The sequence below is a fragment of the Amphiura filiformis genome, chromosome 8, assembly GCF_039555335.1.
Source record: "Amphiura filiformis chromosome 8, Afil_fr2py, whole genome shotgun sequence".
Taxonomy (NCBI): Eukaryota; Metazoa; Echinodermata; class Ophiuroidea; order Amphilepidida; family Amphiuridae; genus Amphiura; species Amphiura filiformis.
The window spans coordinates 8,855,530-8,879,969 of NC_092635.1; positions in this window are offsets into that span (position 1 = coordinate 8,855,530).

The window sequence follows — 24,440 nt, forward strand, 5'->3', positions numbered from 1 at the left end:
TCATATCGGTGAAATAAAAAACAACAGTTGGACAACTAGTTGGTTACTGACGTGCAATTTTTGTTCATTTTTATGCAGAGGATTTTTAAGATATGTTTCTTTTTGAGGCCAGTCTATTTTAAATGGCGTGTTATCATTTTCACTGATGAAAAATTGTTATATAAAAGTTTTATATTTTGCGTGGTCCTGAGTTTCTTTAGATATTTACACCATCACGTACACACAACGTCAATTATATTTTGTTGGGCCTCCTGGTTATCAAATAACAAACTTATAAACCATGTCACTTTTGGGCAGTAAAATTAACCATTAAAACCGACCATTTTGACAATTATTATGGCACGATATATTGAAGAAGTGGTTCTTAAACTATATAACACTGTATGTTTATTTCAACCAGTCTAATATTCGGAGAACAAAAATAGAATTTCTTTGAAGCGCCTTTTTAGCCAACTTCAAAAACCGCGCGATTGCATGGACAACAATTTAGAGCAGTTGTGAATGACCTGAGTATTGACTGTTATGTTACTTTGAAAAGCAAAAATGTTGACTCCTAAAATCTCATGGGGCAGGTTAGAGCCTTTGAAAATGCATCTACGCACAGTTTCCACTACGATTCACCTGAATACACAGAAATTTCAAAGCACAGCGAGTCTAGTCACTGCGTAGTCTGTTTTTATACTACACAGTTGAGTGCATTGCATCATAAGAGCTGTGTGAGATTTAGTGGACAATAGGCATTTGTGATTTCAAAACCTCAAATGCTCCCTTCATCCATTTTTTTTATATCGAACGAAATTTAACACTACCCCCTAAAAACACCATTTTCATTAGGTCAACAGATATCACAATTCAATGTTTATAGCAAGGTGAATGTGCTAAATCTGTTGACAACGACCTATCCAAGCATATTTTTGAACAACATGTGGATTTTAAAAGTCAAAACCTCAAGTGTTCCTTACAATATTTTTCAAATTGTACGTCATTAAATGAAATAGAACACTTGTCCATATACTAGCTTCATTTCAATGAGCCTTTTTAAAAATTGCAAAGCTTGTGCTAAAAGTTATTTTTTTCACCTGTTTTGCCATACGCTTGTAAATTCAATGAACTATGACTTTGCTAAAGAGCGCTTACAAATTGATATGCAAGCATTTTAGGTTTTTTTCTGAGATTTACCGAATAAATGAAAATTATTGTTTTTCATTTGATTATGAAGTGAAAAAGTATAACTAAAATATTTCTAATTTCAACACCTAATTAAGTGACTGAGTGGGTCTTGTATAACAATAGCCATCGACTGACTAGCGTTCTGAGTGTTTATACCATTTTGATATAAGTTACCTGAATGTATCTATATTAAACGAACAATGATTTAATATAAGCCGTTCACATCGAAATATTAAAGCTTGCAATACGTTAATTTTTATTTTGACTATCTCTGTGTGACGGTTTAAATTATTAAGCCATCAAACTGCAATCATACACTTCTCTTGCTCAAAACAAGATTAACCGAATAAGTGGATAGTGTTTTGTAACAACTGTAAGTAAAACACTGACATTATCGTAACAGGTGTCGGGCTGTATGACAACAACATATTCAATCAAGTCCATTGATGTTGTTGTCTTTAGCCTTAGGATAGTTGATTTTTTGTAAAGTACTACTTTTTTTCTGATTGTCTACATACGGTTCTGTCAGAGGAAAAAACAAGCATCCTTGTTGGGCCCTACGTCAAAGCACGCGACGAAACTTTTCGAGTTTTGTTATGCTTTGTAATATTTTACGTGTCTCCAATATAATACTTGGTACTTTATCATGCACATTGACGTATTCATGTTGTTTAAATAATACGTTATCAATCATGCTGAACATTTGGTATATTTTTGATACAAATACAAATTTGTATTACTATTTCTTACCTTTTGAAAGCAGGGTATGCCATCTAAAGCTTATAGCACCTTTTCCAGCATAGGATCTGATCATAGGATCGTATCAGCAAGGATCAGACTAAGTCTAAGAAATAGCAAGGCTTTGTCAAGAAAGAAACACTACGACTGGAGGGTACTGTGTTCTAACAACAAGTTACAGCAGCAATACACAATCGAGGTACGTAACAGGGGCGAACATGCGACCGAGCGATATGAGAGATTCATAAGCGCCACTGCAGAAGCAACAGAGAAGATCATCCCTGTTAGAAAGAAAATCAGGGAGGCGTGCTTCTCAAGTGATCATAGAGTAACAACAACAAGACAGAAAATCAAGAAGGCTTATGAGACATAATCAAGAATGCACAACCGAAGACAACAGGCTCAGTTATAATCAGGCAAAATCTGAACTAGCAGGAGCCTATAACCAGGCAATAGAGGATGATCTCAACATTAAGCTGAGAGAAGTTGAAATGGCTCATGACAACTGTAAACACATTCAGAGTTGGAGACTGATTAATGATATTACAGGAAGAAAATCGTCAATGAGGGGCCAGCTGAAAGGAGACACTCAGATGGAAAGGGTTAACAACTGGTATCATCATTTCAAAGACCTACTAGGAAGCTCCCCAGATATAGAGGGAGAAGATGATATAATAGAGCTCATCACAGATGATCTCACGATTGAGGCTGGTCATTTTAGCCAGGAAGAAAATACAACGGCAAAGACAGCAATAGCAGAAGGAAAGAGTAGTGGAGAAGACGGCATCCCACCAGAAGTGTTAAAGAGATGTGACATGGATGACCTGGTGATAGGATTTTGCAACGATGCATTGCTGAAAGAAAGAATTCCTGATCAGTGGTCAATTCTTAACATAATCCCAATAGCAAAGTCAGGAGACATAAGTCAAGGAGGTAATTACCGTGGCATCAGCCTATCCTCAATAGTGGCCAACCTTAATAGTTTGATATTCAACAGGATAAGACCCAAAATTGATGGACTTCTGAGAAACAACCAGAATGGCTTCAGAGTGGGAAGAACTACTGTCAGCCACATACTGGCTCTTAGAAGGATAATAGAAGGAGTGAAGGCCAAAAATCTACCAGCCATTATAACATTCATTCACTTCCGAAAAGCCTCGACACTATTCACCAATACTCAGAGCCTATGGGATACCAAAACAAATTGTGGATGCTATTGGAAGGACATACAAGAAACCAGAGCCAAAGTGATCTCCCCTGATGGAGAAACTGAGCTGTTTGACATCGCAGCCGGTGTTCTACAAGGAGATACCCTTGCCCCGTATCTGTTTGTAATAGTGCTTGACTATGCCTTGAGAATGGCTATAGGTGGCAAGGAGGAAGCACTAGGATTCCAGCTAGAAAGGAGAAAGAGTTGGGCCAGAAGTGGTAACAGACCTAGACTTCGCTGATGACATCGCCCTACTGTCAGAAGAAATCAAACAAGCTCCGAAACAAATGGTAGAAGCATCAGTCTGAAGAGTCGGCTTAAAGATGAATGCCAACAAGACAAAGTTCGTGTCCTTTAACCAAGATCAGCAAGTTAACATCAGCACAAATAATGGTACAAAGCTAGATGAGGTGAAAGCCTTCAAATATCTCGGAGCATGGATGGCTAGCACAGAGCATGATGTCAAAACACGCAAGGCGGCCGCTTGGAGAGCATGCAACAGCCTAAGCAAGATCTGGAAGTCAGCTCTGCCAAAGAATTTCAAACTGCGTGTACAACATCCATTGGAGGCAGCACATAAGCAACAATGAGCTGTATGGAGACCTCCCAAGGCTGTCAGAGAAGATCAAAGAAAGGAGAACACGCTTCGCTGGCCACTGCTTTAGGAGCAAGTGTGAACCTGTCGCCAACCTGATAAACTGGGCACCCAAACGTGGAACAAGAAACCCTGGTAGACCACCCCTTACATATGTAGATGTACTCAAGCAAGACATAGGAGTGCAAGCATCTGACTTGGGAACGTCGATGCCGGACAGGAGGGTATGGAGAGCTGTCGTACGTTCGGGAAAACCACCCAAAATAAGCACGTAAGCAATGCCATCTTGATCACCTGTTTTTTCCAAGATCACTTCATCTCCCGCATCTGGTATTCATCTGAATTTAAGATTGATACAGTTTAAAATTATAGAAAAAGTATTGAAATGTGTATATATAGTTACAGTGAAAGTACAGTAGTGACTAATACGCAAATCCACTGTTTTAAGGAAGATTGTCTGAAATTAAGGTACCATTCCGTCAGAAGAATATTCATTTTAAATGTGCATCATAGCAATAAATGTGATGTGATCAAGAAGAAGAAGAAGATGAAGAAGAAGAAGATGAAGAAGAAGAAGAAGAAGAAGAAGAAGAAGAAGAAGAAGAAGAAGAAGAAGAAGAAGAAGAAGAAGAAGAAAAATAAGAAGAAGAAGAAGAAGAAGAAGAAGAACTAGCTGGCCACCCATAGTGGGTAGGAGAACATGAAAACTAATATGAGATACTGTATTAGGATCACATATTAAGTATCATGTGAGAGTATACTCTTGTACTCCAGAAGACAGGATCACATATTAATGTGCGACACTATGGAATATAAAAAGCAGGATATGGGTATGTTAAAATTGAAATGAGGTATGGGGCTGGCTGGGGTGGCTACGGGGCGTTATCTCAAGGACAATATTGTTCAAGGTTGCGCCGCAGGCTTACAAAGAAACAATAGCAATCAAGCTTAAACTTTAAATTAGCACCCGATAGAGGGCAGGGCCTGAAGAATGAGGGAAATTATGGAGTAAATATTTAACGGAATAAACTGCATAATCATATTATTTAGATTTATTCCGTTAAAAATCTTTTTTTAACTTATCAAATTACTAGTTTTTATATTCTATGGTGTCAAATATTTATTCACAACGTTGTAAATACGTATTAAATACGATTAATAACAACAGAGGGCGCTTTTTAATATGTGATCCTGTCTTCTGGAGTACAAGAGTATACTCTCACATGATACTTAATATGTGATCCTAATACAGTATCTCATATTAGTTTTCATGTTCTCCTACCCACTATGGGTGAGCTGGCACTGTTGTGTTTGAGCAAACACGAATATCTATGCCTGTGATTCCCAGCCTACCCCCCCCAACCACACCATGACACACTTAACCCATTCTGATACCCCGTAATGTTAATGTTTAAAGGGCTATCAGTATAGATGAGGTGACCTATGACGTCACATGTTTACACTCAGACCGCCCTCTGTTGTTTCAAAGCAGGCAAAATAACACAGAAGTGTCTATGACAGACCACATAAATCTCTTTAAAACACAAGTTTTAAAAACCTTTGAAGTTTTGTGTGATATTATGTATATAGCTTGATGCATTTATAAACAAGATTGATACCATTTTTTGTATTATTTGCTTTGAAACCAAAGTTAATGGATAAAAATCAACTTCTTCCATGTAAACGATAGTGTTTTGTGCCTGACAGTTTTGATCACAGACCAACAGAGGGCGTATCAAATGTAAACACATGTCACCTCATCTAGACCAACGATGGGCATTGTAACTGCTTTATAATACTGAAAAACCGTATGTTTTAGCGTTTGGGGCCCTGAGGCCCATATTATGTGACAAATATGTTTCATATAATTATACACACAACATTATAATACTGAAGAGCTATTAGTCCATCAAATCAGAGCCCTGTAGCTGCTTTATTTGCTGAGAAACAGCCGGCCCTTTGGTTTTACATTTGGGACTCTGTGGCCCATAACCTTAACCATCTGGGGCCGAAATGGGTAACATGCACATCTGTATGTTTAGGTTCATAAGTGAGCCACACAAGCCCTAGCTTGTGCCCTTGTAGTTTTAGAGCCAGCCTTGTATACCTGTAAATATAGAGTACCCCTGGGACTGGAAGACGAAGAAGAAGACGAAGAAGAAGAAGAAGAAGAAGAAGAAGAAGAAGAAGAAGAAGAAGAAGAAGAAGAAGAAGAAGAAGAAGAAGAAGAAGAAGAAGAAGAAGAAGAAGAAGAAGAAGAAGAAGAAGAAGAAGAAGAAGAAGAAGAAGAAGAAGAAGAAGAAGAAGAAGAAGAAGAAGAAGAAGAAGAAGAAGAAGAAGAAGAAGAAAGAAGAAGAAGAAGAAGAAGAAGAAGAAGAAGAAGAAGAAGAAGAAGAAGAAAGAAGAAGAAGAAGAAGAAGAAGAAGAAGAAGAAGAAGAAGAAAAAAAGAAAAGAAGAAGAAGAAGAAGAAGAAGAAGAAGAAGAAGAAGAAAAGAAAAGAAAAGAAAAGAAAAGAAAAGAAAAAGAAAAGAAAAGAAAAGAAAAAGAAGAAGAAGAAGAAGAAGAAGAAGAAGAAGAAGAAGAAGAAGAAGAAGAAGAAGAAGAAGAAGAAGAAGAAGAAGAAGAAAAAAGAAAAGAAAAAGAAAAGAAAAAGAAAAAAAAAAAAAAAGAAAAGAAAAAAAAAAGAAAAAGCAAAAAAAATAAAAGAAAAGAAAAGAAAAGAAAAAGAAAAGAAAAGAAAAGAAAAGAAAAGAAAAGAAGAAGAAGAAGAAGAAGACGACGTTGGCTGTTAGGATAGTCTACTAGAATGCTGATGGAATAGTTTACTACGATGCTTGATGCTAGCAATGGTTTAAATCAATTACCAGAATGTCGTTTTAGTCATTCCTACCACGGAATCTAAACACTAATAGGTTGTTTTTCCTCAACCGGGATCAGCAATGCATAATGAATTTGTCAAGCACTTCTGAAGATGTAAAGAATCACATACATTATACAGTCGAAAGTCACCTCTATCTATTAGTGCATTTTATCACACCCTTTATGGTAGAACTCCGATATAATATAAGTTTAACACCCAAGTTAAAGGATTACTTGCCCACACAGGTTTTTATTGTCTTGGACAAATTACCCTGAAAACAAGCGAAGGGGTACATGTGGGTTCTTTGACCCCAAAACTAGGAACTGGTCTCTCCTTTTACCGTATTAGAGTCTTAACCGACTATTTAATCAAAAATTGTTTCTATTTAGATAACAGCAATCGAAACGTTATAGTGTTATATCTTACTTCATGTATGCTATATTTATACTAAAATATGATATTTTACTACACGAGCAACGAGTTGATATGTAGCATATATCTTTGAAAACTGGAAGCATTTAATCAGATTCCGTAGTCTTCGCCGTGTCACTCTTTAGCATTTCATGTATAGTGGCTTGTCATGTCAATGGTTCGAATCTTGGGGTGACCTATTTTCTTTTTACTTTTAAGTCTTCGACGGCGCTGTGCCGCCTTTTAAACACGCCCCTGAATTCAATGATGGTATTTACCTTTAAAAGTAGTATAGTGGGATTTAAACATGGAGACAAAATATAAGTGTCTGCTTTTTTGCTCTTTAATATCGGAACCTGAAGATTCATGACACACATTTGATTCATTAGAATACACACTATTAAAAGTCTTAAAGCAGGTGTTAGGTATTATCACATACGCTGATTAATGCTCACACGAAGACGCTGAGACAATGGTTTTATGTGATAAACATTCGGTGATTGCATCGCCATACAAGGTAATTATGCTGTCTGGGTTAAAACGTACACTATCATACTTACACTCTATTATTGGTTAAAACTATATACAACAAGTTTGGGGGTAGATATTATTGTGTGCTATCTTGTTGTCAACAAAGTACAATGCAATGATTTATACTACCGAGTCATATCATGATCGAGCGAGTCATCCCTAGCTGTTTATCGAATTGAGCTGAGTCTGCAGTCATTCCCTCATTTCAAATATATAGTTTTGGTTTCTCTATTGTTCAGAAACCAAAAAAACAAGGGATTAAAATGTGGAGATGAACTGGTATGCAATCATAACACTATTGTGCTGGGAGGACACAAGAGGGTATATATAATCAAAAGTATAATGGCCTATAACCATACGTATATAATAGCCTATTGTGCTAACATTTTCATTATCGATATCTATCAACGCGGGCGACTTTTGCCGTAGGTGGCACACTTCCATGACACCATAAAATTACACCCGAGTTCCGAGATTCGTTTGATAAGTTATGCATAGACATCGTTGAGACATAAAGGATGGATATATACGAGACCTAGGCCTACATGTAGAAATCATGTGCATATATTGAGGGGGGGGGGTTTGTTTATTTGTCTGAAATATAAACGATGCATGATGATGTAGATGATTTGATTATGAATTAGATTATTCCCCGGAAAGCACAACCCATACCTCTTACCTATGTTCCCTCCGCCACCTATATATAACCTCCCTCCCCTCCCCCTCCCCACACTCGATATCGACTCTTCCCTATTATTCCACTCCACTCTTGAGCCCCCCTCTCCCCCTCCTTCCCTTCACACTTCCAATGCTCTCTCCCCTCTGTTTCTCTTTCTCCCTTACCCTTACCCCTCCCCCCCCCACACACACACACACATACCCTCTTTCCCTGGCGATCTCTTCTCTCTCTCTCTCTCTCTATTCTCCAATAAATAAATTGAATAAAAGTTAGTTTAAACCAGCTTTCTATGATATTGATCTTCCGTCATGCGACATGCACATAAATAGAGTTGTGTATAATAGTGTTTATATCAATGAAGTCATAATCTGTCAAGTGGCTATTGTAATGTCTGTGGAAATATTTCGATGGTCTATATATTTTCACAGTGAAATCAGCTTAGGCTAATTCGTAGTCTCAAGTCAATGCTTTCAAACTAAATCAATGCTTTCAAATGTAGACTGCTTTGTTCGACTTCTCTGCTCGTGAATATTGCACTGCGAAATTTAAACATTTCTTTTGTATACTTAGATCAGGTAACTCGAAAATGCTGTAATTTTATTCGTCACACCACTTGTAAGAAACTGAAACCAAAACCGACACTACCTGTCACAAATGTTTAGTTTTAAACAAAAGGTAGAAACAATGAGTTCGATATCTTGTGATTCAAGTGGTTAGGCAGGACAATAGGAAACCACGTGACCAAAACCAAAACCAACACTAAAACTCAATATTTGAAATGAGGCATTGCGTCACCCCCATTGGCTAGATGGATGCGAAACATAGAGACAAAGAACAACACAGATATACAACTTACGTACATGAATAAGCTATTTGGATACAGGAAAAGGGTGTATGCCCGGTATATGATAAAGATTCACTATATTCGCTGTGTGGACCTGGTATTTTCCTATACCTGATGTTTCGCTGTGTCAAATGCGAAATAATAAACTTCAAATACTAATTAAGATTCGCTCTGTCGAATATGATTTACATAAGCTCAGAGGTTATTTATATTTGACATACCGGATATTCGACATAGGGACCCGTATCGAAATGTTCACAAAATGGCCACGTCCCTGGTTAAAAACGTTGAAACGGCAGAAAATATCCTCCTTTAAGTCTACCACCGCACCCCTAAACAATTAAGCCTTGCTACGTACCTGTTCCCAAGCCAGTTCATTAAATCAGTGCATATCTATTATATTCAATATTATTATTATCTTAAAGCAGTTTATTATTATCAACCCCAACCTACAACACGTAGTCTATAAAGCAGGCAAGCGATAAAGCTACGGGCTAAATGATTAATTCTTATTTGCATTGTGCTCAGTATCAGTTCCTCAACGTTCCAAAAATACATGGTTCATAATATGACAGAAGCCGAGGTAATACTGTATTTCTGTTTGTTCAGGAAGCTTGGACAAGGAGATGCCCTTTGCTGATAATAACTAGATGAACTCGCAAACTCTCTTTCTCTAACGCTCCCACTCTCTCTCAATCTCCCCTTCGCGCTCTCTCTCTCTCTCTCTCTCTCTCTCTCTCTCTCTCCCCCCCTCTCTCTCTCTCGCTCTCTGACTCTCTCTGACGACTAGTAATCTGTTCTTCAATAAACTTTATAAAGGTATAGATTTACATGCAAAATAAAGCATAAAAAGCTAACAGCGAATGGGTGAACTAAATCGAGATTGGTATCTTTCCATCAGTAAAACATCATACAACTATATTGGTATAATAAACCCTTGGACTTAAAATATATACTGACCTTTCCATGATATCATTAATCATGAAACATTTGTCAAAAATGGTGATACACAAAGACAGATAGAACCAAACCATCCCCGTTGCCTGCACGATAAAGCTTAGATATCCCAGTGCGAATAGGTTCTGCAAACATTCAATTTGCATTTTGTTCCGCACGATGTGTATTGATCTTATCTGGACTTCGCTGAGTAGCTTGAAACAAAATAACTGTGGGCTCTGCAAACAATGATTCACTTCCTCTTTCCACCGCTGGTGGTGTGACGGTGTACCAGGGATAGTTGGATCGCGGATCGGTAACGGCAGATTTGAGACAATGCGCAGGCTTTAACAAACCGTTTCTCTCGTTCGTTGCTTGACTTGGTAAGCATAATATTATAATGCTTATTTAATTGACAATGATTTAAACCTATGATCTCGACACAAAATCGCGGGTTGCGAGCACGTATTTTCACTTTTATTATTTACCAAAATAATATTTCATGTATTGTATAGGCCTATTTCTTTACATATCAAGTCACTGCCCCCTAGTTGTCTTTATTAATTAATGATTTAAACCTATGATCTCAACACAAAATTAAGACGTACCTCAAATTGTCGGTCACAACTTTGACCTTCATCAGGAGACTGGCAACCCAAGTTGGGGATCTTTTGGACACCTGACCCCGTACACTCTGGGTAACTTGTATCGGCTCTCTTTAAGCAGATTATTATTAACAATCCTCGATCTATCCCTGTCGTGGTGAAACCAAACCATTGGGTAAGTATAGCAGCCAATAAAGCTACGGGTTAAATGATTCATTCTTATTCGAATTATTTGTGCTCAATATCAGTTCCAATTATACATGTTTCATTATATGACAAAAGGTAATACTGTATTTCTGATTATTCAGGAAGCTTGGACAAGGAGATGCCTTTAACTAGATGGACTCGCAAACTATCACGAATGGTTTTGTATTCATCAACAGATCTTTCAAAGGTGTAGATTTACGTGCAAAATAAACCACAAAAAGCTAACTGATTGGTCAGATCATATTGGTAGCTTTCCATTAGTATCAATAATTATAAAACTGACCTTTCTATGCCAAGATTTGTCAAAATGTGTGATTTACAAGGTAAATTGAACCAAACATAAAAAATGATCATAAAGCTCTAAAGTATCAGTGCGTAGCTTCTGTAAACAATCAATTTGCATTTCCTCTCGCACGAATATATTTGTTGATCGTATCTGGGCCTCCGAGTGTAGCTTAACCCAAAATGTCCATGTTATTAATCAGAAGGGTATAAAAAAGGTAATTAATGCAAAATATTGATTCACTTTTTATGGTAGTGTAACAGGGAAGATTTTAACGATCGCGAGATGGTAAGTTCGAAAGAGGCAGATTTGAAATAGTATGGAATTTATGCGATCGTTTAATGAAATGGAATATGTATAATGATGATAAGCAACAATATAAGCCAAGTCTGTAAAAGGAAAGCCCAGTCATGTCGTTTAAGATAATCAAGTCGAAAGACTTGTACAAAAATGACATGCTATTACAATTTGGAGCAAAATTGCATGTTTTGGGCCAATTTTCCCTACAATTTTACTTTTGTTGCCAGTTAGAACTGATTAAAGATTAGGATTGAGCAATGTTTCATTTGTAAAAGCAGGATAATTGTTTTCCTCAACGTTCCAAAATACATGGTTCATAATATGACAGAAGCCGAGGTAATATATACTATATTTCTGTTTGTTCAGGAAGCTTGGACCTCAGTGAGTAGTGTAAACCAAAATAGCGTTTCTGAAAATGTATACTTTTATATACTTAATCATCAATATTTTGAAGATACAACAGGGCTGTCAACTTTTTGGAATTGCTTTTTGCGTGAGATTTACTTTTAGGCGTGAGATTATACTACCTTGGCGTGAGACCGTGAGAAAGTGACACAATGCGTGAGACTCACGGCCAATGCGTGAGAGTTGACATCCCTTGATACAATACCAAACAATGTCTAAAATTTTCCACTTTGAGTGATCCTGCGTGCCACCTCAAGACATTATGAAAGCGGGCAAACATTTGGTATACCTCGATAGAGTCATTGTCAGTCCCATAGTTGCCAATAATGTATATGAAATGGTTTGAGCAAGACACCCTAGAAGAGCTCCATTAGATAACAAGCCCCGGTTATAAAAAAAGATATGTGTACAATGTGCTCGAAGTAATTGTCAAATATCAAGGTGGATCTATCAGACTACTATCACTAAAGATACATACTGATCAATACTGCCTCGTATTTAAACGCTCATTATCTATTGCAGCACGAACTCAGTCTATAAGGCGAGTCTTTGAGAAACATGAAATTATGACCACCTTTAAGCAACAACAGACGCGTAGAAATATATTATTATACACGTCCACTCTAAAGACAAGGGCGATCTGACTCTCTGCGATAAGTTCTATATCGGGTAAACGTCAAGAATCTTTGGTACCATACGTAAAAAACCCTCAAAACGTAAGCTGAAAATCTTATAAGAAAGCATTCACTAGATTGCAAAAACATGGGAGGATAAGAAATATAAGACGCAGAGTGATCGGAGTCACAGATCAAAGAAAGATAAAAGAGAGAGCAAACACATAAAAAGAAGCTTTCTGATATTAAAGAAAGAGGGTATGTGACTGAAACAATTTATTTTAAACAACCTTATATTGACCATAGAAACGAATTAATGCTGCCATCTCTCAACACGCGATATTCATAATTCCCGGGTGCCCAAATTGTTGAGTGCGATGAGGTCCCAGTAATACAATGAAGGCTGACAACAATTGATTAGAAATGACCATGACGTCATTGCACTAGATAATTTCTGCGCCCGGGTATTATGAATATAATAATAATAATAATAATAATAATAATAATAATAATAATAATAATAATAATAATAATAATAATAATAATAATAATAATAATAATGATAATAATAATAATAATAATAATAATAATAATAATAAAAACATCATATATATAGCACATTGTGATTCCGCAATGCGCTTAACAATAAAAGAAAAAAAATATCATAATCAAAAAATAATGTAACATCGAGTGAAAGCGATGACGTCCCAGTAATACAATGAAGGCTGACAACAATTGATTAGAAATAACCATGACGTCATTGCACTAGATAATTTCTGCGCCCGGGTATTATGAATATAATAATAATAATAATAATACTAATAATAATACTAATAATAATTGCTAATAATAATAAGAAGAAGAATAAGAAGAAGAATAATAACACTAATAATAATAATAATAATAATGATAATAATAATAATAATAATAATAATAATAATAATAATAATAATAATAATAATAATAATAATAATAATAATAATAACACTAATAATAATAATAATAATAATTGTTAATAATAAGAATAATAATAATAAGAATAAGAATAAGAATAAGAATAAGAATAAGAATAAGAATAAGAATAAGAATAAAAATAATAACACTAATAATAATAATAATAATAATAATAATAATAATAATAATAATAATAATAATAATAATAATAAAAACATCATATATATAGCACATTGTGATTCCTCAATGCGCTTAACAATAAAAGAAAAAAAATATCATAATCAAAAAATAATGTAACATCGAAATACAATGAATTCGGTATAAAAATACACATACACACGCATTTGCTGTTTATGCCGGATGAAAAACATTGGGGTTGATACACCGCCTTCGAAGTACTAGGGTTTTGTACGAGGGTGGGTCAGTGTGTAAGAGAGTTGACCCTTGACCCTATATATTGAATAGTTGGATGGAATTTCTTTATGATACCATATAGAGTGAAAGACAAAGGTACAGTGTTTATGCGACAATAGAGAAATGCCATGAAAATGATACATATAATGTGGTTACAAGTCAGCTCTCATTAATTTCTGACCACCCCTCGTAGTAATAAATCCTCACATATCAATGTGTAAGCGCTCTTTTTTAAAAGTCATAGTTCATTGAATTTACAACCGTATGACAAACAACGAAAATAGTAACTTTTTGCACGAGATTTGCAATTTAAAGAGAATTAACCATTGCTCATTCTAGTGACTCTAGTATATGGACAATACAAGTGTGCTTTTTTATTTAATGACATAAAATTTGAAAAATATTGAAAAGAACTCTTGAGGTTTTGACTTTTAAAACCTACATTTTGGTCCAAAAATTTGCTTGGATAGGTAGTTTTCAACAGATTTTCCATATTCGCCTTGCTATAACATTGAATTGTGTTATCTGATGATCTAGTGACTAAAAGTGGTTTTACGGGGAAGTGTTAGCTTTCGTTTGATATAAAAAAAAATTATGATTGGATGAAGGGAACACTTGAGGTTTCGACAAAACCAATAAAAGAGGCCCATTTTTTAGCTAGAAGCTTCACAGCTCCTACATTGTTATGCACTCAACCGTGTAGTGTAATCAAAGACTGTGGTGGAGATATTCGCTGCTTGTTGTTCTCTGCTTGGAAGCTCTCGGGACGAAGATGTGTGCTCAGGTGTATCGAGATGGAAACAGTGCGCATAATGTTTTTTTAGAGAATCGTTTTTGTATAGAAACCTTTCCATATGTGCTTATGCAGTAGTTAATGTATCATAGATACCAAACCCCGGGACACATAATGCTGAAGAATAACATTTGAACTTGACAAAGTATTCGAATTAAATATATTAAGAGCTTACTTACCCTAGCTCGATTTACCAACATTTTGCTATTAATATTTTTGTCAATTCGTCACCCCCCCCCCCAGAATTTTTCCTGGTACGCCGTTGTAATTCATCTACATGATTCATCATACTTTTTTTTAACTTGATGTCATGGCCCTTTTCAATATGAAGAGTTTGTTTGTTCTGAGAAATAAAGGTTTTTCAAAACAAGGATGTTTATTTTAAGATTTGTTATGAAAGATTCTAAGCTTAAAAAACAGTTTGGTTTCATAATTTTATTTTCAAACAGTTTGGTTTCATAATCTTATTTTCAATGTATTTTCTGTATTTATTTTTAAAAACAATTGGATTTAAGGCGAAATTGAAGATGGAAAGGTTATTTTTCCAAATACTTCAATGGACTTCATATTTTGTGGAACGATATATCTTAATAAAAAACAAATAATTCTTATGAAAAAGTACAACAACAATTGGCTTTTTATAAAGGAGAGAGCCTGAGTGCAGTCTTTTAACGTATCAGTCAGTATAGCGACAACATGTGGTAGGTAGATCTTTAACATTCATGTCCATCTAATCTTACTCTGAGCAGGTGCGTTTAAAGTCGTCAATATTTTGGGAAAATATGATATGATTAATTAAATCACAATTGGCTCCAATTTAATCCAAAATAGATCAAATTAATTTGATCACAGAAAAAGGGGGTTTCCCTATTGGTTAAGTATATACATTGTCTTACATGCAATCCCAGCAAACACAAAACGTTTTCGACATCATTCGCAAAAGGTTAGAAAAGGCTGCGATAAAACGTTTAAATTTCGGGTTATATAAAGGGTATATAAAGGGTATAAAACCTTTTCATAACATTCTAAAACATTTGTTGATAACCTGCTGCAAATATTCTAACATGATGTTATTTGTGTTGACAAAATATTTGGCCAACAATGTTTGCAAAAAATATGTTACAATAACATTTTGAAAACATTAAAAATATATTGTGTAGTGTGTTTTCATACAAAACGTTTTAAATCGTTTCCACGACCTTTATATAACCCGACATTTAATTTAATCAAAACGTTTTTTTACTGGGGATGTTAAATATCATCCCGTTTATGCATCCATGTAAAAACATGGGAACAGTTTCAGCATAAATGTGAATATTTGGCACAATTAGCAACCCAATACGTTGGTACGCGAAAATTGCATTATGATCTCCCATCATTGTAAACAGCGAAACATGCGATTTCTTCGTAAATACGTCGATATCATGGATATGGAACGGCACATTTCAGGATAGTAATGAGAAAAATCAGTTATATGATACCACAATTTCACCAACAATGAGGCAGTTACACCCCTCCCCAATTTTCAATTATAAAAGTCATATGCCGTAATAATTTAGTTATATGTATAGTATGGGTTTCTTCTATCCAGTGACACCAAAATAAGTCATATATGTACCAGCATTACCCACATAATGTCGCTATGACGTCATAATGTGAACGCCCCATTCAAATTTGGATATTCTGGCTATGTACAAACGTATAGGCAAAATTGATTTTCGGCTAAAAATGCAACGAACATTTTCACGAAATTCTCCTTAATATCAAAAGAAATCACTATATCAAACTAACAAACAAGTAAGAAGTCAATATCTCTTGAAATAATTCTACAAGACGGAAATGAAAATCATGGATTTTACTGTAGAAACAAACAACTATGGTCATCTTTGATGGTCGGTCCTACCCACAGTTAAAAATGTTATCAGTAAAATCAGCGCGCAGGATGGTTAATTTTTTCAAACCTGATTTTTTTTGCATATTTGTAATGTTTACAAATGTCTCAACTTCCACCTAAATGAAATCGGCCAAATTTGTTGTCTTTGTAGTGTAGGTCAACAGAGCAAAGTTCGACATATTATCATAATTTAAAAATTATGACAATATGTCCTCCCATAGAACTGCGTGTTAAATGGGCAAAATAACCAGCGGGGTTTCTTTCACTGTACCTTGTTTTTTCAACCTAAAATGGACAGCAACCTTCCACGTCAGTTATTACTAATATTATTTCAACATTTTGAATAAAAGAATATCAAAATCAAAATTTGACGGAAATCGTACATTAAGGCTTTAACTGTTTTTAAGTTGCATTTAGCTGTACTAAAGTTGTTTGTATTACTCCAACTCTGACGCGTTTAGTATTTTGCCTAATGAGGTAGCGGCGCTTTCCCCAACCCACCAAAAAGCGCTCAGTACCTCAGTTTTAGATAGTATGATTGCAGACAAGTTCTGCTGAGTCCTCTTTTTAACCATAGAACTGCGAAGGAGAGGGGAGGGGTACAACCCCTAAAGGGCTTTTTATCCGAAAACGAACGCGGTTACCAGTCCTGTACAATGATTTTATAAAGTCGATAATATATTATCGACTTACATTACATGGGCGCAGCCATTTGCAGTTGGCGCCAGGATGTCTGGCATGTGGCTTGAAGCTCTACGGGTGGTCATCCTGTTTTCAATGGCAAGATAGGAACTGTGGCCATTTTTCTGCTTAGAAAATTGTATTTTGTGCTAATTTAAAACAATATTACAGAAAAGTCTCTCGATAACGTTTTAAATCTCTCGACAAAGATTTTACAAATATTGTTTTGTGCATTGTATGTGAAATTTAGAATCGCCCAATGCTCAGAATTTTTACCGTAAGCGGTTTATCAAAAAGTCATGATTCATTTTCAAATTTCTCCTATTCATTTGTGTGTGCAGCTGAAAATCATCCAGCCATCTGACAATGGGTGGTCTGCTAATGGCTGCCTCCATGAGCTCTACTCGTTAATATATTATCGACTATATAAAATCATTGTACAGGACTGGTTACGCCCAAACAATCCAATCTAAGATACACCCTTTGCGCTCATTTTAGTGATACATTTATTACCTCAATACCTTAGCACCTTACTGGTAGGACCGGCTATCAAAAATTACCATAGAGGGAAGGTGGGTGGGGTGGAGGGGGGAGGGCCACCATTGGTTTCGACCGTAAAATCAATGATTTTCATTTCGCTCTTGTAAAATTATTCCTAGAGCTACTGATTTTTTACTTGTTAGTTACGTTGAAAAAGTCATTTTCTTTTATATTTAGGAGACATTTTGGTGAAAATCAAATTTTTGTAGAATGTTTAGCCGAAAATCAATTTTACCTATACTTTTGTCCACCCCCGCCAACCCCCCGCGTGTTATGGTTCAGTAATTTTAAGGTTAATCCCCTGGTTTTTAGTTTTTGAACAAAATAGAAACTAAAACTTATAACTTGAAACGATTGAATCTACATAACATAAAAAAAATATTATCGATTTTACGTCATCAAACATTGTTAGAACTTAACTTTACTGGAAATATAATGGGAATAGATTAAATAATGAAGGCAAATTTATATCGAAAATTCTACATTGAATACTTGGAGTCTGTAACGGACCTTATGGGAAAATCAGCCGAGCAAGACGCTGATTGTCAAGAATCCCTTGGTGTAGAAAGAGGAAGCTATTGATTAGAATCATTGTCGTAATGGCTTGGTATTATAGGGAAGTCAATTACTTCTGAGTTTAATATACTGCTGGGACTTTGGGAGGCACTTTATTGAGTTCATTTCGACGACGTTGCCCGTCATCAGTGTGATGTTCACGATAATTGGTCATTATCGGCCAATGACATTTTCGTCATAAATCTTATCCCTCTAATGTCATTAAATTTGACGTAATTATAATTACATAAAATAATAATTCATAATGCATTATGAGGGTTACCTGTAACGTAAATGCCCTATTCATGACAACTATGTATTTTGCTATTTCTTTTTTTTTAATATTGAAAGTTGCAGTTTTTTAAAGAATTCAAACCAATAATATACTTATCTGATCAGCTTGTAAGTGGCGGCGGGCCTTATAACATCGCGGATTAGTATCAATATATTTTATTTTGAGAATTGTCTTGTGACATCTCGCCAGACATGCCAGAAGCATAATGAATTATTATTTCAGACCTATACTTTATTTACTTTCTTTAACATGCAAAAAACGTAGACCAGATAAGTCAACTATGTCATTTTTTACATGGGAATACATTTCAGCGTAGTGGTAAAAGCCTAACAATCCTCGCCGATTACGAGCTGATCAAACTATAATAAGGAAACTCTATTAAAATACGCCAGCTATACCGCTGCCACACAGCTATTCAGTTAACGCGGCTGTGTACTCAAGACGTTGTTTCTTTCGCAAAATTGAACTTTTTTGATATTTGTTACTTTGTTATGTTTTTTATAAATACAAGGAAAGAAAATCCAGATTTATAAACTCCAACTGCGCTATTTTATGGATTTTATTTCACTATTTCATTCGTGTTTGCAATTTTAAAAGAGAGAAAATCTTTGTTGTATCAGCGGGGTGACACGCGCGCAACAACGCATCGCGCTGCGTATCGCGCAATTTGTTAACGCACAGATACGCTACGCATACGCGACGCTTATATGCATGCGTGGCGCATCCTTTGGAAACACTAATTTCAAGTGGTCAAATGGCTCCGTTTTAGCTGATAAAATGTGGGTTTTTTCAAGTTCTTTTCCTCGATTTGAATATCAAGTTTTGAATGGATTTCGCTCAAACTTCTCAACGGGCTGTGGATTTACCCGATGTTCACATAATATAAGGTAGAAAAACGAAAACTGCCGCATTCTCCTGTGAGATTCGATGAAAGGGCAAAATGTGACCACTTTAAACTTTAACGGCCATTATTTCAATGTTCATTTTCTCGGTAAAATGACGATTTAGGTACACGATAACTCAATAAATACAGCATCTATAGGTAAGCAAATATGATCATCGTAAAAAGCATGATCGACTCAAGAAACGGTTTTCTCATTTTTTTATATTTTGGTCTATTTCCGATTTTAGACATCATTTTGTGCAAATAGGCGTTTGTGAATTTTAAAAAGTTCAATTTGATGCCTTATATGGTCAATATCTCAAAAACTAAGGCCAATATCCCAAAAAGAAAAAAACCGTTTTTGGAATGGAGCCTCAAGATTGAGCTAAAAACAAAATAAAATATTTTGGAAAGAGTGTTTTTTTCTGTTGATGCAGTATCAATATATTGCCAAAAACTCACTTTTTTGTGATTTTCTTCATAATTGTTGTTTTTATCCCAAATCTGTATTTATATTATGATTTATTGATGTCTTGCCTTTATAAAAATGTATACTTTTATATGTCTTGCGCCAATAATTACAAAGTTATTGCACTTTTACTACATGCATGTCTGAGAGTACACAGCCACCTTAAAACTGCATCTTCGGTAATATTGTTGGTCGTGCTATTCTTTATAAAGAGGCAAATATCATTGTCTGCCAAATAAGTGTCAGCTGGTTCGAATATAATTATAAAAACAAATTAAATCATATAATGACAAATAATGAGATGGCGTTTTCATTGGCTCCAGAGTAATTGTAAATGTTTATTATCAATGCTTTTTAAACATACTATTGAATAAGAAACAAGACAAATGAAATAGCAAAACAAGTTTACAGTTTATATAAACTGAGCTCAAAAAGAAACCTATAATTTTTCACAAGGTCATATCTTAAAATCCTGTCCATCAAAATGAACCAAAATTACACACATGTTTTCTTCCATGCTATACTCTAAACGCATGTCAGTAACCAAGCAGTTATTCAACTGATACAACAGCTTCCTGGACCACTTTCACATCTCAACATTTGGCATCCAGCACAAAAAATCTATAATTATGCATACAAGATCCTGGCATAGATAATGAAACGGTGCTGCTTTTTTCTTTTCACACACTTTCTTCAAGAAACAGGTCTTGTTCCACACTATTCCACTTACTCTTTGGAAATTATCACATGTGCAAGGATCATGTACTTATTCTCACAGATTTCTTTTGCTGGGTGCCAATTATTAGACTATAAATGTGGTCCAGGAAGCTGTTCCATGTCAGTGCTTTTTTGCTGTTGTGTCAGTTGGACAACTGCTTAGTTACTGACATGTGTTTTGAGTAGAGTATTAAAGCAATCCTGTGTGTAATTTAGGTTCATTTTGATTGACAGGATTTTAAGATATGACCTTGTGATTCACAAGTTGTGAAAAATTATAAGTTTCTTTTTTAGTTTAGTCAGAGAATCCAACCGCTATGGGACTTGAGAACAAATGAGACACGCCAAATTGCATTCTGAATACGAGGAAGGTCCTTCTGATTTCAAATAATTTTATTTCTTGAAATTCGCGATAAAATAACACAGATGCCATGGCAAATTATTAACCATGGAAGTACGAAATGGAGAGGGGCTGGGGTTTATATACCCCTAAGGTTTGTCATCTGTTATAAAAAATGTGCGTCTTTAAGCTAATCATAGATCCGTTATTTGCGCTTATCTTAGTGATAAAATATTTTTACCCCAGGACCATACCCGCGGGTAAGACAGACCATCAAAAATGAGGCCTGCCATAGGTTTGTTCAGTAAAATACATGATTTTCATTTCGCTAATGACAAATTATTTCAAGAGGTATTGACTTTTTACTTGATAGTTAGTTTGACATAAAATTAAAAGGGGTGGCTATTTGGCTAGTTAAATCCAAAATCAACAGAGGGCGCTACATTTTAGCAAGTTAAAATCATCAGTGTCAGGCTAGTTAAATTAAGGTTGATCAGGCTAGTTATTTTTTCAAGGTCAAGCTAATTAAAATCATCAGTATCAGGCTAGTTGAATTAAGGTTGATCAGGGTAGTTATTTTTTTCAAGGCTAGTTAAATTTAGGTTGCTGAGGCTAGTTATTTTTTTCAAGGTCAAGCCAGGTAAAATCATCAGTGTCAGGTTAGTTAATGAATTTAAAATAGGTTTGGAAGTTCAACATTTTAGTTGCAGCTGTTGTAGTAGTAGATTTCATTTTGTTGCCCCTATGTAATTAGTACTGAGTTGAATATGGTGTTCCAACAAATTGGATCGACTGAACAGGAGGAATGCTGTTGAAGCCAAACCCTTAACTTTTTTCAACACATAAACCTTTTGGCTCCAAACACAGCTTGGTGAAACTATAGACGGAAAAGTAGTCAAAATCATATTTTCATGGAACCTTTTGAGAATATAATGAATTATTTCAGATTAATTATATTATTATTATTATTATTATTATTATTATTATTATTATTATTATTATTATTATTATTATTATTATTATTATCATTATTATTATTATTATTATTATTATTATTATTATTTTTACTACGGAGGGGACGGGAAATTCATAAAGAACCTAAATAAGCCGATTTACCCCTTGATTGAATCATACCATGCAAATCTATGAACCACTGTTTAATAATAAACATGAATTGTCCATACATATAAGGGGGCTATTATTTTCTTCGGGAGGGGTCATAAACTCAAATTAAGGGGGGTGAATTGAAAAACTAACTGAGATTGGTCTATTTTTCAAATTTTTCCCAAATTTGCGCCAAATGGTATGATGTAGCTGATCACCAATATCTGATGCCAAAATAGAAAATATTTTAGAACTTAAATTAGTCACACTGTAGCATGTCAAATGCTTGTAACTTAAAGTCAAATTGGATTCAATGGGGGTGTCATAATGTGCCGGATTAGATAAGAAAAAAGATTACCTCCATATGGTTCAGTTTTGAAATTGTGATTATTTTTCCAAGTGTAAGGATACTTTTTAGAGCAGTATACATACATTTTTTGACAGTACATCAGAGTGTCGATACAATCTTTCTACATGTCTACCCCTAGTTGAGATCAGACAAACATCTTTAAAATGATATTCAAAATAGGCCTATGCAAGTTCATTCCATGATATCTAACTTAATGCTTTTAAGTTTTTACATTAAGTGTAGTTGACATGTAGCAAGGCACCCTTAGGGACATAATCGATGGAAGCTGGCAATCTAGACCGGTTAAATCACATACGTTAAATGTAATAATCGACTTGTTTCAAATCGTCTGGGATTGGCATTTACTATTCAGGTAGCTTTCTTGCGAATAATAAAGTAGGCCTATAGATTAATACGATACCGTTGCATTACATTAAACGATGTAGCCTATATATGTGTGGATATAATATACGTGTGTGCACAATTGATAGATTTTCACGTCTGATCTGATCTTTTTAGTCACCATACTCCCTCTGTTTGTTGGCTTCCCAAGTGTACTACTTACTTTGCATTGCGGTTAACATGGATGAGATTGTCTGATTTCTGGCCTACTAAAATTGGCCATGATGTAATGCATCTTTAAATGGATCTGGCTTGTGATTAGTCACCCAGATCTCGTTTTGGTTTAAATCCTCCGGGCACGAGCCATTACCATTGATAACTACATCGTACACACCCCTGTGGCGCTTTGTGTAGGCCTACTAGGTGTATGAGCGCGTCTTGTACGTCCAGGCTTTGTGCCTGCGGTTAAATTGTAAATTGGATTGATAAACAAGTATGATTGACAGTCTGTGTTCCCGGTGTGTGTTAGGGACTAAGTCTCCGGGCAAAGTCCGGCTCAACATGCAAAGTACATTTCGAGATTGATAAACTGGCTGAAATCTAAAATCAGAATTGTTCAGTTTTGAAGTGTCATTATAATAAATATATTACATTCAATAATATTATAAGCCTTTACCAGTGTTAGAAATATGCCTAAAAACGTTAGAGGCCAGCCGGGCCTGTAACTAAAAAGTTACCGGCCAGCCGGGCCTGCAACTACACTGCTAGTCAGAAAAGTTACCGGCCAAGTCAAAAAGTTACAGGCCAATGGCCGGCTGACCGTCCCTATTTCGAACGCTGGCCTTTACTGTTACTCCCACTAATATAATTATATAAACTTGTTCGTAACCATTTAATAGCATTTTGATGTAATACATATCATAATAGTATAATTTCGCAACTGTATGCGTTCATCATGATTAATAACATATATTTCATAACATAGTCTAGGAATACAATTACTTCACTGAAATTTCAGTAACTCAAGACAAGAGGTTCATTATATATGTTAAGATATCAGGTACATTCTAGCGGTACCTCTTTTCTTATCATAAATAACGTACCGCATGTCTTGAGTCACTGAAATTCCAGTGTAGTAACTGGATTCCTTGCCCATATAATATACATCAATTTTTAATTATTTTTTTTGAGAAAAATGCAAAAACAGTCACAAATTTATCAAGGGGTGTAGTACCACCTTAAATACCTACAATTATGAAAACGAGCAATTGTCAACAAACGAGAAAAGAAAAAAAAAACGAAAAAAAAAATATCATGCAAAATTGAATAACAAACTCTGAAGCTACGATTTGGTCTTAAAAAACTATATTCCGCATGAAATGACAACAATGGTAGTCGATCATAGTATATTGTTTATGATTAGAAAGTATTCGGACTTGTAATGCCTCAAAAGTATTACTTTCCCATTATTTTAATGTAGTCGATTCAATACCTAATGCGTAATAGGTTATTATACCACTAATAGGCGAGTGACTATTTGTTTGTATGGCATCTGAAAAGACCGCTTTAAGATCGCTGAAATTGACCAAGTAATATAGCGAAAAGGTACTTTTTAGGGTTTGATGCTTCAAAATGGTATATTTTCTCTCATTATATGACATTTTTGTTGTAATAATACCAAAATTCATACGCACGGCGTCGGTTTTCACCCTACCATATTC